At 31.5% G+C, this 10979-nt stretch overlaps 1 long non-coding RNA gene across 1 annotated transcript; it reads right to left on the bottom strand.

Moving 5' to 3' along the window:
* Positions 1-1549: 1549 nt before the first annotated feature.
* LOC145666338 (uncharacterized) lies at positions 1550-5791 on the bottom strand. The gene is made up of 2 exons (XR_014127719.1): positions 5658-5791; positions 1550-1857 (listed from the first exon to the last, which is right to left on the bottom strand). It is a non-coding gene; the product is annotated as an uncharacterized LOC145666338 (long non-coding RNA).
* Positions 5792-10979: the final 5188 nt, after the last annotated feature.

Genomic DNA, 10979 nt, shown 5'->3' with positions numbered 1-10979 from the left:
TAAAAGAGTACAGATGCAATGTACAATCATATTTTCATGCTACATCAATCATTTCCTTGTTAAACAAGGATAGTTTTAATGAGAAAGTGTACAAATGCATGTTGAGGTAAGAAGTTTTGTGGGGGTTCCGAACCCGGTGCCTCCTATGTGCGCCCTTGCCTGTCGCCAGACGAGCGGACGGACGGACAGAGTCGTTCTATAAGACTTTCAATACTTATGTATAGCATAGTTTAGTAATCTAATAATTTCAGTGTTTCAGTGTTTTTTCAAATATAACTATATATTTAATTTAGGAGGAAGGAAAAGAGATAGAAGAAAAGGGGTGTTGGTTATAATTATATTAAGATGTCCATGTCTCGAAATTCCTTAAGTTTTGAGACATTAAATTTCGTATTTAGACTTTTCATTTAAAGTAATCTAAAAAATTGTTTTAGAGCTCTTTGATCTTAGATCTTAGAAGGGTACCAAAGGGAGTGTGGTGATTCTCTAATGTAGCTCATATGAAAAGAAAAATCCCGGTAAACACATGTTTGGTTATTTTGCATTATTCATTAAATCATATTCTTTCCATGCGAAAAACGGGTCTTCCGTTAATTTAAATTTGCATATGTAGTTTCAGTTAGTTAGTTCATAAATAAATCCAGTGATTAATATGGATAACTTTAGTAGTTATTTTGCATCTTTTCGCAGTTGTGATCTTATGTGTATCCAATTGGTTGAATCAATTGTAGCTTCAAGGTGCAGGTTATACAATTTTATTTCCTTTCGAAATTAACACATTTGAGAGAAATGTTTTGGACACTATAGCCACTCTTCTTGGAAATAATAGTACTCGTAGAAACCACCATGATTATGGAGAGAGCTTGAGATACTCATAATAGTAGTAATTTTATTAAAATGTCAATATATTATTATTATATTAATATTGACGCAAATAGTTCTTTTCTCTTAATTTCACGTCCCCATACTTGTGCCTTTTAGGCTAAATGAGACGGGTGATTAAAGAAAATGAATGATTAAGAACAATGAAGGATTGTGAAATTAAATTTTTATGCTCTTCCATCGGGAATCGATCTCGGGATCACGCGCACCAAAGGCTCGCGCAAGACCAGAGGGGAGGGTATAGTTAATGAGACTGAATGAGTATGAAATAATTGATGAAAATATCGGACGAAATGGGTGTACCACGGAGAAGATGTTACCCGCTACAAACTCACACAGCTTGGAATTGAACAAGTAATCCCTCGCCCCACAGATGAGAACTCTACCACTGAGCTACCATGTCCGCGATAAATAGTTCTTGAATTCTTGTTAACGCAGGTACTTCATAAGTACGCTTACATAAATGTGCGAGAAGTTTGTTCCTCTTATTACACTACGTCTGATCTATGTATTTATCACTGTGTTTCGAATACATTGCAGGAATTAAAGGAAAGAAAATAATAATTATACATAATCTAAATTTCACCGTAAATACTTCAAAAAAAATATTATTTAAAAAAACAACACATATTATAGTTAAATAAGAAGGATTCAAAACATAATACACTTATTTAAGGTTTTAAAATAGTTTATTTAGGTAAAGCCAAAAATAAATCCTAAGAACAATTTCCAAGATCGTGAAGAGAAATTCGTAGTCCGTGTCTTTAAAATCTGAGTCGTCATAGGTGAAGCGTCGAACAGAAGATATCAATCGAACGCCCTCTAACGTCCGTAATAGCCATAATAGCCAACAGCTGGGTAGTATCCTCCATATGCGCCATATCCGTAGAATTGTTCAGCTCTCTCGAGACCTTCCTTGGGGGCTCTCTGAGCAGAAACGGCGACGATGGCAAAGAGGGCCAAGAACAAGATGGCCTAGAAAAAGATGAAAGACACAAACTTACTTAAAAGACAACTAATACAAAATTCATAATTTAAATTGAAGAGATAGATTTCTAAGTAATATTTACGTGTTGTATGTATCAGGGAACAACATAGTGCTATATTCGTTTCGGCTTTTTGACTTTGGTTCATACGAAACGAAGTATCGGGTTTGAATACAAGTGGAACAAAATTGAGTTAAGTTCAATTATCTAAACTCCTAACTTTCGTGTATAGGAATTACAACTTTAGGTAAGATATCTTTCCTTAGCTTGTAGGAAGCGATAAAATTTACATATATATTTACCAAAGTGACTTCCCTCATGAACCGCTACTGATTCTCACCGAAAATACGTCCTGGCGTCCCACTCCAAACATTCGAAAACTAGTTATTTAGGTACGAGGGAACTCCGAAAAACGTTTCCACCAAACTTGAAACACGTAGTTTTGGAAACAAGAATTTATCTTTTGCAGTCTGATATCTTGTTTATCAATGTAATTTAAAAACCTAGACAATATATACTTTGTTGTTCTTGAAAATTTTATCTAAACAATTTTATTTTAATTTTATACAGTTCTCCATGTATTTGAGCAACATATACAGCAAATAAGTGCATTAGGGGTCAAGTATAAGTCCGTTATAATTTTATTCTAGCCTTACATTCTTGAATTGTATTTACTTTGTAGGTTGTATAAAAATTTAGTCAGGTATGACTTCAGATATCAAGATCATGCTGGGAGATATACTGTAATATAAACTAATCAAAAACATTGAATATTATTTTAAATTCTTATTCCATGAAATATTGTGATAGGAATCAAAGCTAATAGGCTATTATGAATTTTACATTTTATTTGTAAAGTATAGTGTATTTCTTCTAACTAATAGATCCTAACATAAATATAATAAATTAAACTGTATTGATACATACAGTAATAACATACTGACTAATCTACTTTAATAATTTTATATGGTACATGTTCATTGTTTTCTCTTAGTTATTTCTCAATTAATAGTAATTAGAAGTAACTTGAATGGCTATCTTGCACTAGTGGATACAGCATATTACTAAATTGCTATCCTGTAACTCAACGATTGTCAAACAGTGTACCCCAACACACTTGTGTGAAGCAACGGAACTGCTGGTGTACCGGGAGAGAGTTAACACATTGAAACCAATTGATGCAGATCTCCATTACAGATTTTTTTTTCTTTTTCGTTTACTGAAATAGTAAATTATTTATTACTTAGCCTGTAATGATTTTCTGTTACTGAATTACATTTCTTTTGTACACTTTATCATTTCTTTATGATCGAAACTACAAAGTAACTTGGCACTAGACATGGACCAAAAACAAAGTTTTCTTTTATAGATATGTATTGCGATTTTGAATTACACAATTGGTGTGCCGAAATCTAAAAAAGATTGAAAATCGCTATTGTAACTGTACATATTATATTCTATACAACTTCGAATAAAACGTTTACTCATTCGCAGTTGTAAGGAGAAAGTAGAAATCAAATTAAAAAGCAAATTTTCCATATATTTATTTCCTTCCTACGCCTTAAAACAAAGAGAAATTTTCATTTTCCACTGTACAGAGAATTGACATCGACTAATCAACGTAGCTTTTCGTACTGAAGAAAAAAATACCTTAATCATTAAGCTGAGTCAACGCTTTCGAAAATTATCACATGTTGAATTTAACATTAGAGTATATGGTCAGAAGTACTTTTCACGATTTTAAAAGAAAAGTAAGAGATAGAAACGCAGTTCTTAGGAAGTTTCCAAGAGACAATATCAAGGCACATCCAATCGTACCAGAGCAGGTTTCCGGGAAGTTCCGGATCATTTTTTAAATCGGGATGGAATTTGCTGCAAAACCAGTTCCAACATTAACACAAAAGCCAGATAAGATAATTTGTTGCAGCATTTTCTTAAAATGTTAGATTGAAAAAACATAAAGTAAAAACAATTATGAGGTGGAAAAGTAAGCAATTAAATTAAAAAAAAAAAGTATTTAGGGATGGTACCGAGTCGGAGACTAGTCTTGATCTCGTCGCGGACTCGATACCATTCCTCATTATAGGTCTTATATCTGGAGAACTAAATATAGTGTAGCCAAACCCAAACTATCACTTAACTCAGCATGATGTCCCTATTCCGTAAAAAAAAAAAAAAAAAAAAAAAAAAAAAAAAAAAAAAATTAGGGTCTGCTCAAAAGTTTTGTGGCTCCTGATCCAAAATCTAATTATTGGGCAAAATCTCAATCTTTTGATGCATTTTTTGGATCATTTCCTAAACTCAGTCAAAATCGAAATCTTTTGATCCATTTTTTTGATCATTCCTAAAATTCTTGTTTGTATAGATAAGATACGTCTACTTCCAAACAAGTTCAGCAAATTCGATCCCGATTTAAGCAATGTTCCTGAACTTTCCGGAAACCCGCTCTAATACCATTAGATGTGCCTTGATATTGTCTCTTGGAAACTTTCTAAGAACTGCGTTTCTATCTCTTACCGGTCTTTTAAAATTAAAAAAAAAAAAATACTTCTGGCCATACACTGAATGGTAAATTGAACATGTGATAATTTTCGAAAGCGTTAACTCAGCTTGATAATTAAGATATATTTTTCTTCAGTACAAAAAACTATGTTGGTTAGTCGATGTCAATTTTCTGTACAGCTGTGGGAGTTTTCAGTAGAAAATGGAAATTGTTCTTTACATATTTTATTACACCATTGGGGAACTCAACCCCAAACATGCAGGGAAGTACGGAAATGTTTTTTAAAGTGTAAAAAGAATAAAATTAGCTTTTCAGATTCGCGTCAATTTTCTTAGTCCAGCTTCCGATTTCTTTGCATTTCCTTACATGTCCGATTTTGCCCTCTTATAAGAAAAGTTATGAATGAGCAAACGTATGAATAGTCGTTTCTTTAGTTGAAATGTTAGCGTACAAGCTGCGTACATTAAATATTTATCAATTTATTAAGTACATTCCAGACCCAGCTGTGAAGATATTTTAGATTGGAAAGATTTAAAGGTTAAGTACTGAAGGAATTTTGAAAGGCAATCGGGCTGGGTTTATATCTAAAGACACTATCCCAGCATTCGCCCAGCAGGTTGAGAAGAAAAAGGAAAAAAAAAATCACTCAGGATATTAACCCGCAAATTTCAAATCTAGAACCTCTCGATTGTGTAGCAAGGAATCTAATTATTTCAATACGCCTTTTTAACATTCGTTTTTCATCATGCGTTGTCCCATCAGAGCTCTTGTAACAGAATTGAAAATTTTCTTACTGCATTTCAAATTAGTTTCAAAAGTTATGGAGAAGGTGGAATAGTATATTTAATGAGTTGTATTTAATTTAAATATTAGGGCCTACTTTAATAATGTATATGTTATGTAAGGAGCGAGAAATTTTGCAGCGAGAAATCTTAAAATTGAAAACAAAAGTAAGAGCAACTATAAAGAACAATCTTTCGCTTTTGGTATGTGCGGTTCTGGGTTCGATTCCCGATTGGGACACACAGTGGAAATCGTGTAGGTTTTTTCAGTCCAGGTTCTTTCTGGGTTTTCCTCACTCTCATCAGGAAAATGCTGGGATGGTATCTAATATACAGTCCCAGGCCATTAATTTCCTTCCCCATACTTTTCTCCTCTTCGCCTTCCCCGGTTAATGCGCTTGCTAAGGGACGTCATCCCTCATACGTAATGGACCTAAGGCCATAGATACCGGTAATGGCCGGGAATATGTATTAAGGAAAAATAAACAAAGTCAATCTACTTACAAAGAATTTCATGTTGACTGTTAGATCGGGCTGACGATTATCAACTGCAGCTCAGCTTAGTTTCCTTGGTTATTAAGTTCCTTTTATATGGGAAGAATTCTCGGTAACCTTGGCCTTCAAATCTTCAATTCGATTTTTGTTTCTTTTCCTTTATTCATCTTTTTACAACATCCGAAAAATCTTTCGGGGTGTGGCCAGAGAAAGGAAAGGCGTATACATGTCACTTAGTTTTTTGCTCTGATTAGAAGTCATGGGTTCGCCTTCCGGAAAGGAAAACCTTTGATGCGGTTTTATTAGATGCAAGTGAAGATTAAGTTCTTAAAAAAGAAAAAGAAAAAAAAACAAGTTATTTGTGATACACTTTTGGGTGTGTTCCAAGACGCTTCCTTGCACGTATTTATGTACATTAATTCCATCCATCTGCTACATACAATAAAAAAAAAACTACATTAACATATTTGAGTTACGTAATCAGTATATTCTGAAAGTTCGAAGAGTTGCTAAGCTGTCAAAAGGAAACGAATCATACATTTAGGCCTATATCTTCCAAATAAGATATAAACCAAGGAAATAGATTTAATAACAAATTAACCGACCGCAATTGCACATTAAGTTGTATAAAATTAAGAATGAGTATTACAATACCTTCAAGTGAAATACATGCTCATAAACGAATCAAATTATATATTTCCTTGTTAAATGAAGCGTTAATGAAATGGATCAGTTAAAATATTTTGAATTCATTTGTTTATTGGTCCTTCTTTACACACTAAATATTTAGATATTTTATTGATTTTATACAAGTTTTAGTAGATTTAAAAATGTATTCCGGCTTTGTATTTAATTTTTCTGTCTTCATCTTTACTAAAACCTGAACGACAAAAAATAGGATGAGATAAGAATATGACTTAGGCCTTGATATTAAGATGTCTTATTTCACGATTTGTGAATACGAAATTTCCCTCAAAATAACTGTCAGAAAGATCAGTTTGAACAGAGCTCTTGCTGGACGTTTTCTACTCGAGTCAGAAGATTTTTTATCATTTGTCAATTGTAATCATTGTTGAAACTTGAATTCTTTTCCATTTGTTTAATTTTAGGTTTCACCATAATTTCATAGCAAAAGGTTTATTTTTCGAAGAATTTCAAATTGCAGTTATATCATCTTGTTTGGTCCTTCTTATAGTGAAATATTTCCTAACAACTTAAAATGTAAATTGCATTTTACTGTATGTTCTGAAATATCATCTTCTGTAAAAGTTTCTCATCTAAATTGTTTCGTCATTTTGTATATTTTCTGTTTATCTGTTTTCATAAAATTGAAGACCTACTCTTTGAACGTCAACCATGGCGTCGTTAGTGGGGGGTCGATTGGGACGCGTCCCCCAGATTTTAGTCAAATATATTTAAAGGAACTATACTACTTTTGTATATATAACTTCTGTCGGAAAGAGGATTTTGATTTTGATTGATCGACCCCCCCCCAGATTTAAAAAGCCAACGACGCCAGTGCGTCAACCTTTCATGAACTCATAACAAGTTAATTTCATTTCCTATCATTAGGATGTATGAATTAAATACTAATCTGGGATCTACATATATGTGCAAAATAAATTAAATCGTGCTTCAACCCCTTTGGCTTCAGAAAGGTATTAAAAGTGTGGGTTATGCAGCCCTTCTTACGCATAAGACTACGAGCAATCATATATAAAAAATAAATAAACCCTTTTCTCTTTCCACCTCTCTCTCTCTCTCTCTCTCCCTTTATTACCCTTCCTCTCTCTTCCTTTCTCAAAATTCGTATTTTCTATACAAAAAATATGCTTCGAAAATCTTCTATATATTAATAAGTGCTAACCGTACGTCAACGAAACTTTCCAATTATATAACGTAAGATATGTAGAATTTAAGAAGATATTTGTCGTGAAGGTATCTGAACCTGAAACCCCGGTAACGGCTCTAATAAAAATATCTCTCTTTTCAGGAGAATGTTTGGACTTTTTTTTTTTCGAATTTATAAACCGTGTAGTATTATTCGAAAACCTTAATCCTTCTGAAGACAATTATACACGAACCAAGAACCTAAATTAATTAGTATAGGAACAATATCTGCTAAGTTATTATATTATATTTTTTTTTTATTTTATTTATTTTATTTATAATAGTCCTCTACAGAGCCAAACTCCATTTACAGAGGAACATATGTATACACACATAATTACATATGAAATACATATATATCTATATACTGAAAGAAAAAAAGAAAAAAATACATGTAAACAAGGAAAAATACAAGTTAAATAATAAAAACAAATTAAAATATTAGTAGTATAAATTTAAACGAAAATGAAAAATATGAAAAAAATGAATATGAAAAAAATGAATAATATGAAAAATAAAAAAAAGTCTCCAGCATAGGTTCAACTCATAGAGATAAGTCATAGAGATAACACTCCTTAATTATTTAATTAATCCATACATAATGTCTTTTCAAAATATTATTTTTGAGTATACGCAAATATACAGCGGTAGGATAAGAGAAGTCAAGATCCAAATCTGATGAAACCAGCTGATTGAAATTCTTACAAGCTCTAACTATGAATGAGTCCTGGTGAATTGTAATATGAGATCTCGTTATGTTAAATATTAAATTCTTACGCAATGGTCGTTTTGGTATATTGAAATTAATATATTGGAGCAAATTACAATTATCTGTTACTGAGTTTATTGTCTTGTACAAATATGTCTGCTGAATAAGGAAACGTCTACTGTAAAGGGAATGCATATCAAATTTAATTAAAAGAGAAGAATACGAGATCTTATTTTTAGTTGCTGATATATGATACAATTTGAAATAAAGATGTTTCAAAAATTTAAATTGGACTCGTTCTATGTTATTTGCTTGTAATTTGTGAATAGGATCCCAAAGAGCACAACAGTATTCCAACTTACTTCTAATCATCGCTATAAAGAGGTATTTTAAAGCTTGGATATTATATAGGTCTCTTGTACTCCTTATTAAAAACCCTAGTGCCCTGTACGACTCTGCAATAATTTTATTTATGTGACATTTAAGTGTAAACTTATGATCTAGTAATACACCTAAGTCATTAACAGAATATACTCTTTTTAACTTTTCACTATTAATCTTATACTCAAAAGATGGACAATTAATTTTATTTGAAAACGTTATAACATTACATTTTTTTATGTTAAAATATAATTTGTTTCTGATACACCATTGCAGACAACTATTAATATCTCTTTGTAGTTCATGTCGATCATTATTCACTTTTATAGCTTTAAATATTTTCATGTCGTCGGCATATAATAAACAATTACTATATTTTACAACATTTGGTAAATCATTAATGAATAAGGAAAATAGCAATGGGCCCAAATTTGAACCTTGTGGTATACCTGAATTAGCTACGTAAATAAAAGATTTTACAAAATCATAATTGACAAAATATGTTCTACCTCGCAAATAAGAGATCATAATATTTATCAAAGAGGTTGAAAACCCCATAGCCAGAAGCTTATTTATTAAAATCGTGTGATTTAATTTATCAAATGCTTTTTGAAAATCCGTATAAATTACATCAACGTAATATCCATCATTTATAGAACTTGCAATAAATTGAGAAAAAGAAGTTAAGTTGGTCAAAGTTGAGCGTCCTGGGTAAAAACCATGCTGAAAAGGTGAAATATAGGATTTGACATGCGAGAAAATTTTGTTAAATAAAATTTGTTCGAAAATTTTTGAAGGAACTGAAATTAGGGCAATAGGTCTATAATTTTCAATATTATTAGAGTTTCCCGTTTTTAATATCGGTGTTATTTTACTCAGCTTCCATTTATCCGGAAAGGATTGAGTTTTCAAAATTAAATTGAATATCAAACATAGTGGAACTAATAATGGTTCAGCACAACCTTTAAATAAATATGTGGGAAGTTCATCTGGGCCACTACTTCTGCTAGATTTTAATTGCTTTATTGATTGGTGAATTTCATTTTTAGAAATATGTGTTATTGCTAAACTATAGCTTATAACTGATTCATAATTTTCATTCAGAGTATATGTAGGTGGACTAGGATCATAAACACTGCCAAAATACTTAGCGAACCCATTTGCAATTTCTTGAGGTGAATTTAATGAATCATCCCTGTATTGCATTACAGAAATATTAGATTTTCTTTTTCTTTTACTATTCAATAAGTTCCAATTTTTTTTAGGGTCGTGTTTGATTATTTCTTCATAAGATTTAATGTAGTTATTATACGCAGTTTTTATCAATTTTTTCGAATGTCTACGAAATTCATTATATTGTTCGTCATGATAATTTGAAGTTTTTCTGCGTCTCCTATGATACTCTTTTCTTTTTAGAACATTAATTATTTCATTATCGAACCAAGGTGGAAATTTTCTTCTATTTCTATTGTTAAACTTGGGTACGTGTGCTTCAATAATTTTATATACTGTATCATAGAAAATATCTAAAGCGTCATTTATATTCCTAACGTTTCTTAAGTCATTCCATGTTTGATTCTTTAAGTCTCTATAGATACCACAAAAATCTGCCTTACGATAATTATAATAAGAAGAGACGTCACATCTCTTTCGGGTATCCTTATAATTACATGGAATATTAAATACCAACGGAGGGTGATGTACATCAACTGATACCAGAGGTGAGGTACATAACTCGACTTTAATTACATCATCACGGCCGCATAAAACCAAATCAAGTGTTCTGTGATTAACATTTAAGACATTATTCACATTCGTTAACCCTAACAATGATATAAAATTATTAATTTCTGTGATGAAAATATCATTTGCATTCCAATTTGTTGCAGTGCCGATAAGTGATGGTATGTTAAAGTCACCTATAATTAATAATTTATCATTATATTTGACAAATAAATACTCTATTTTTGAATACAACTCTCGATAAGTATCAATACTTGTACCAGGAGGTATATAAAGCACAATAACCATTATCCTATCAGCTCGTATTACAATTCGTGTACAAACAATTTGAATGCCATCGATACTAGTATTAATAGAATAACTATTATATTTGTCTTTAATGGCTAAGATTACACCTCCTCCTCTAGTCCCCAACCTATCCTGTCTATAGATTATATATCTGTTATCTAATATTTCATTGTCATAAACATTACTGGTAAGCCAAGTTTCTGTAATAGCTATTAAATCATAATTCTCCGCCAAGACTCCCAAATACAAGTCACATGATTTGTTATTAATACTACGCATATTTTGATAATAAACAGATAAATCATACTCACTAAACATGT

Source organism: Thermobia domestica, chromosome 1, assembly GCF_964235325.1.
Source record: "Thermobia domestica chromosome 1, izTheDome1.hap1.1, whole genome shotgun sequence".
Classification (NCBI taxonomy): Eukaryota; Metazoa; Arthropoda; class Insecta; order Zygentoma; family Lepismatidae; genus Thermobia; species Thermobia domestica.
This window is presented reverse-complemented; position numbering and strand designations above follow the sequence as displayed.